This window comes from Callospermophilus lateralis, chromosome 7 (assembly GCF_048772815.1).
Source record: "Callospermophilus lateralis isolate mCalLat2 chromosome 7, mCalLat2.hap1, whole genome shotgun sequence".
Taxonomy (NCBI): Eukaryota; Metazoa; Chordata; class Mammalia; order Rodentia; family Sciuridae; genus Callospermophilus; species Callospermophilus lateralis.
The window spans coordinates 3,782,476-3,789,019 of NC_135311.1; positions in this window are offsets into that span (position 1 = coordinate 3,782,476).

Genomic DNA, 6,544 nt, shown 5'->3' on the forward strand with positions numbered 1-6,544 from the left:
ACTTGCTACTAAATTCATTCCTGGGCCCTTTCCCTTCCAACACTCTCCTAAGGTACAGAATCTGCTGCTGTCTGTACCAGATCTCAGCTGACACTCCCAGATTAATTATCTTTTCCTGGTTCCCTTTAGGAGGGACCTTCCCAAGACTCGTTTTACACCTGGATGCCCACAGTAGACAATTTGGAAAGGAAAATAGTTTTCATGTTTTGAAATAAATGAATGAATGAGTTGGCTTTAATTACCTCTGGGTTTTGCTCCATCTTGTTTCTGAGATTTTTGGTCTTTGTTGTGGGTGGGAAGTGATAATGGGAAGCTTAGGGAAGGGCAGAAGCCCAACCTCAGACAGTCCAGCTGGCTGGAGACCAGTCAAGATCAGGGAAAAGATTGTTTTGACCACACGTGGGGCACAGGGTAGGAGCCAGAAATGGTCACCATGGGTGGCAGGGCTGGGTAAAGAGTAACCCAGGGCTGTGGTAGAGGAAGCTTGTGCCTAGGGTGCTAGTGGGTGGCTGAGAAGCAGGTGCTGGTTCCAAGAGGCTGGTGTGGTTACAGGGCAGAGGAAGGGACTCTCAGCAGAGAACAGGCAGGGAACTGTGTAGGGACAGAGGGACCTAAGGCCCTTCCCCTGCACAGCTGAAACTGAATTCCCATCAGTGGAACGCCAAGAGGCAGAGAGGCAGCCCTTGAGGCTCAGAAAGCTGCGACGACAACTCCCACAGTGTGTCGGGGGGTGAGGAGAACAGTTTTTCCATGGCTGAGTACTGAACACACAGCAGTGCCACTGGGTCTTGGTGCCCCTTCAGCAAAGAATGATGCTGTGGCTTCTTCTCTGGTGCAGTTCCTTGGTTCCAGGGCACCTGGCTTCTTCTGCAGCACCCTGCCAGTCGGAGTGGCCTGACTCTTTGCTGTGGTCTCTATTCCCTGCCCACCTTCAGCAATGGGGGCTCCAGAGTTACCAGAGGCACACACTTATGCACACACCACGCCCGCCATGCACATGTCCTCACCAGGTACCACTGAGACAGACTCACACATACACAGACATGGAACACACACTCAGAAATACACAATGCATGTGGCACATAAATAGGTATGCAGACGTGCATGCGTACACATATATATCTACAATGCACACATCAGTGCATGCATGCAGTCTCAACCACAAATACATGCACATATACATATACACATACGTGAAACAAATAATTTTTTACACTTACATATCAGCATAAGCACACACATTCACCTATATTAATACCTATAACTGGGCGTGGTAGTGCACACTGTAATCCCAGCAGCTGGAGAGGCTGAGGCAGGAGGATTGCAAATTGAAAGACAGCTTCAGCAACTTAGCAAGGCCCTGTCATAAATAAGTAAGTAAGTAAATAAATAAATAAATAAAGCAGGTAGTGTTTCTCAGTGGTTAGGTGCCCCTGGGTTCAATCCCTGATACAAAAACAAAACAGACCCTACACACTGACTCACATAATACCACGGTACACAGCCATACCTTCCAAGGAGGATGGTGCACAATTTACATGTGGGGGAAACCTGGGCTGAGTTTAGGGACAATTATCACACCACGCTCATCATAGCAACCATTGCAACATGTTCTTCACAGTTTCAAATTTTGTTTCTCTCACTCTCTCCTTTTATTTTTGGTTTGATGGTGCTGGGAAGCCAACCCAGGATTTTGTGCATGCTAGGCAAACACTCTTATCACTGAGCTACACCCCCAGCACTTCTCTTTTAAACTATGTCGTCCTGCGAAGGGTCTCAATGAAGCAGCTTTTAGTTATTCTCAGTTTAAATTAGTAGATTTTGATCAGGAATGGGAGGAATATGGCGAAGGGGACAATCTTGAGTCTAAGACGGTGTTTTGGGAGTTAGGGGTGAAGTAGAGAGAAGCTGAGGAGAAAGGCATGAATGTGGTGCTCATTTTGCAGTGCTACCCTGAATTCTTCAGAAAGCTGCTAAAGGGGAGGAGGTGGGCGACTTCAGGGAGACCTTTTTTCCTCCATAGCCTAGATCTGAGTGGGGTGGATATTACTTCTGAGTTGCGTTCCCACTACTTATCACATTCATCTTTCCTTGCAGTGGTGGACTTATTTTTTCTGAAGAGCAGTAAGGGAGTTCAGAGGGAATCAACAGCTCCTGTGCTGTGTCCTTACTCAGAACCTTTATTTCACTTGTATCCTGTAATTTATAACTAAAGACAATTAGCTACAGCTCTATGACACCCACCGTCAGTCCTTTACACTTTTATTTGTCTGACTGGTATTATTATTTTTGTACCAGGGATTGAAACCAGGGGCACTTAACTACTCACTCGAATCCCTAGTGCTTTTAAAAGTATTTCATGGTCTCACTGAGTTGCTTAGGGCCTCACTAAGTTGCTGAGGCTGGCTTGAACTTGCAATCCTTCTGCTTCCAGCCTCCCAAGTCGCTGTATATGTGCATCTGTACCTGGCTATTATTATTTTTGAGACAGGGTCTTGCTGAGTTGTGCAGGCTGACCTCAAGTTAATGATCCTCCTGCCTCAGCCTCCCAAATAGCTGGGATTACAGGTGTGCCTATCATGCCTGGCTCTGTAACTGGTATTATTTCAGAGGTTTTTTTTCTGATCATAAAATGAACACTAATGATATACCACTATTAAAATTTACTTTATTATCAAAACTTTATCAATTTCTGAATTGGGTATCTTTTTTAATAAAACAATTTTTTTCAAAATTCAAGCTTGCAAACTCTGGCCATGAGTACAGTGATAAAGGAAATGTCCAGGCTAGGCACAGAGGTGCGCCCATATGTAGTTCTAGCTACTCTGGAAGCTGAGGCATGAGTATCACTTGGGTCTAAGTGTTTGAGGCTAGCCTGGGCAACAGAGTGAAATCCTATCTCAAAATAAATGAATAAATAATAAATAAATTAAAGGAAACATTTGTTCTCCAAGATCTCTCTCTTCTTACTCCATTATACCATTTTATACCTTTTTTTTTTTTTGTTTTGGTATCAGGAATTGAATCCAGAGGTGCTTAACCACTGAGCCACATCCTCAGCCCTTTATTTTTATTTTTTATTTTGAGACAGGATCTTGCTAAATTGTTTACGGCCTCACTAAGTTGCTGAAGCTGGCTTTGAACTTGCAATCCTCCTGCTTACAGGTGTGTGCCACATGCCTGGCACCATTACACACTTTTGTGTCCAAGTGCATGATCACAGAGGGATAGTAAGTCTCAGAGTTCGAAACTTGAAACCTGGAGTTAGAAGGACCTGGATGCAAATCCCAGGTTTGCTTCAGCTTCCGCTTCTGCAAAACAGCAATAATGAGCAGCTGCTTCACAGGTAGCTGGGTGACTTTGGGAAATTTACTTCAACCTCACACAGTTTAGTCACCTGTAAATTGAGGCTAATAGTACCTAAGAAGTAAAGGAGGTGACACAAATAATGTGCTTATACAATGCCTAACAAATTGTCATTGTAAGGAACACAGTTATCATGTGTTTCACAGTCACTTGTACTGAAGTCGACTTGACCTGCTTAAGAACAGTGTTCTGGGGCTGGGGTTGTGGCTCAGCGGTAGAGTGCTCGCCTCCTATGTGCAGGGCCCTGGGTTTGATCCTCAGCACCACATAAAAACAAATAAATGAAATAGAGGTATTGTGTCCAACTACAACTAAAAAATAAATATTAAAAAAAAACAGGCCAATTCTTCTTTGCTTCATTCACAGGCTCTGAATATAGCCCCTTCATAATCTTAACAATGCTTCTCCCCTGATGACTATTCATGACACTAACAGCTGTGCTGAGCAAAGGCTGTGCATTAACTCTGCTTCATACTTACTCATAAAAATGTTTCTTTAAGCTGGGCGCAATGGCGCATGCCTGTAATCCCAGCAGCTCGGGAGGCTGAGGCAGGAGATTCATGAGTTCAAAGCCAGCCTCAGTAATAGCAAGGTGCTCAGCAACTCAGTGAGACACTGTCTCTAAATAGAATACAGAACAGGGCTGGTGATGTGGCTCAATGGTTGAGTGCCCAAGTTCAATCCCTGGTACCCATCCCTGCCAAAACAAAATATCTTTAATGTCCATGTTGACATGCCTCAGCTTTTGTCCCTCTTCTCTCCCTTCCCCCCATCACTTGGCAAGATCGGCCTGTTCTGGATAGAGGGAGTGGATGCAGATGGGTGAGAGCTTACAGGAGACCAGAGAACTGTCACAGCTCAAGGCCTGGCATGTCTTCTAGGGAGCCCTTGGAGACCCTCATTTTCATTAGTGTTATTCATAATTTTGCATGTACCAGTGATGTGTGTTTATAATCCCAGTTACTTGGGAGGCTGAGGCAGGAGGATTGCAAGTTGAGGCTGGCCTGGGCGATTTAGCAAGATCATGTCTCAAAATAAAAAGGGCTGAAGATATAGCTCAGGCATAGAGTGCCCCTGGGTTTAATCTGAGCAACAAAAAACACTACAAAAACAAACAAACAAAAAAAACATTCAGGGTTTGAATACCGACCTAACAGAAGGTACCCCTGGTTTGATATATAAGCTGCAAAGCCACCCCCCAAAGGGCTTAGGGCCCATTCAAGAACAGTGTTCTGGGGACACATCCTCAGCCCTTTATTTTTTTTTATTTTGAGCAGGATCTTGCTAAGTTGTTTAGGGCCAGTTCATGGCCCTGACTCCCAAACTTCTTCTGACTCTTGCCCACTCTTTCTGCCCGCCCCCTCCCCCATGCCAGCTAGGTACTTCTGAAGATGTTTCAATTTTTTGAATATTGAGATCTCTGTCCTTTTTCTTTTAGAAAGACCCTAGAATCCTGGTGCACATCATCCTCTTCTGGGTTGGTCAGCTTTGGGATGCTGTGACCAGAGTACCTGACATAAACAATTTGGAGAAAGTTTATTTTGGCTCCTGGTTTCAGAGATTTAGCTCATGTTGGGCTGACTGCATTGCTTTGGACCCAAAGTGAGGCAGTATTTCATAGCAAAAGAGCATGGCAGAGGGAAGCAGCAGAGGACGGAAAGGAGAGGGGCTGCAGGCCACGGGATCCAGCTATGCCCGCCCCTGCCCATAATTCCCACCCAGCCAGCCACTCAAACTAGATGGACCGATTAGGTTACAGCTCTCCTAATCATGTCACCTCTGAACACTCCTGCATTAGCACAGCAGCCTTTGGGAACACCCTCTCACCTCTGCACTTCCTCTCTAGGCTCACATACCATAGTTAAGGGTCCGTGTGTGTGAAGAACCAAAAAAGAGCGACTTGACTATGACTGTTCTTCTGCCTGGCTGGCATGATTTCACTAGTGGAGTCAGAAATGGGAATAAGTCAACTAGAAATGGTAGAATCTCTTGGAAAATGTTTTGAAGTATTTATTCATGAGGCATTTTTCTGTTGATTATGATGGTCTTGGTTGGTTTATAAGTTCCTTTATTTATTTTTTTGGCACCAGGGATTGAACCTATCGGTGCTTAACCACTGAGCCACATCCCCAGCCCTTTTAAAAAATTTTTTTAAATTTTGAAAAAGGGTCTCACTAAGTTGCTGAGGCTGGCCTTGAACTTGCAATCCTCCTGCCTCAGGCTCCTGAGCTACTGGGATTACATGTGTGTCATTGCGTCCAGATATAAGTTACTTGACTATAGCTATGCTTATAATATTTAAGCTCCAAACATATAACACATTTTTATGTACTTCATGGATTTAAAAGTATGCTGACCTGGCTCCAAATCCATGTGGGTAGAAGAAAACAATAGTGACAATAACATTAAACACATATAGCATTTACCCGGTAACTTTTGCTCTGGTTCAGATTTGAGTGTATCCCCACAAGCTGGCCTCTGGGTGCCCAGCGTGGTGTGTAAGGGGAGTGGAAACTTTAAGGGAGAGGGGAAGTGGGAGATAATTAGGTCACTGGGGGCACTGCCTTTGGAAGGGATTGATGCTGGTCTCTTGCAGTGAATTGGTTCCCTTGAGAGTGAGTTGTTTTAGACGGGCCCCCATCTGCCCTCTCTGGCTTCCCATATGGCCCAATTCATTGGCTTGATAAATTTTAAAGTTGTTGTTAAAAAATATGTAATATATGTAGTTAAAATTTTATATGTATATATAGAACTTCAGATTTGTATACATATAGAACTTTAAATTAACCATTTTATTCACCTCTAAGCATTAAGCTCTCCGGGAATTTCCGGGGAGAAGGAGCTCCTGCTTCACCTCTGAGCTGCCCCACTCACATCTGCTGGGCCTTTGCTGCAGCTGGGGGCTACAGGTGGGCACTAGAGACAGCTTCCAGGACTGGGGGCTTCCTCTGGTGTGGCCATCCCAGGACTCAGGTGATCTTCTGGCTGTGGAATAATGACCAGTAGGGTACCACCAGGATATTCCTAAGTCACTAGACTGAGCCATAGGAAACTGTCAGTATTTGACCATCTGACCACATCTAAAAATGGTAATTCCATGTGGTTCAGCCTAAACTTTCAATAAGTGGAAACAAAGGCAAGAAACAAGCCCAAAGAACTTACTGCCTGCATCAGGAAG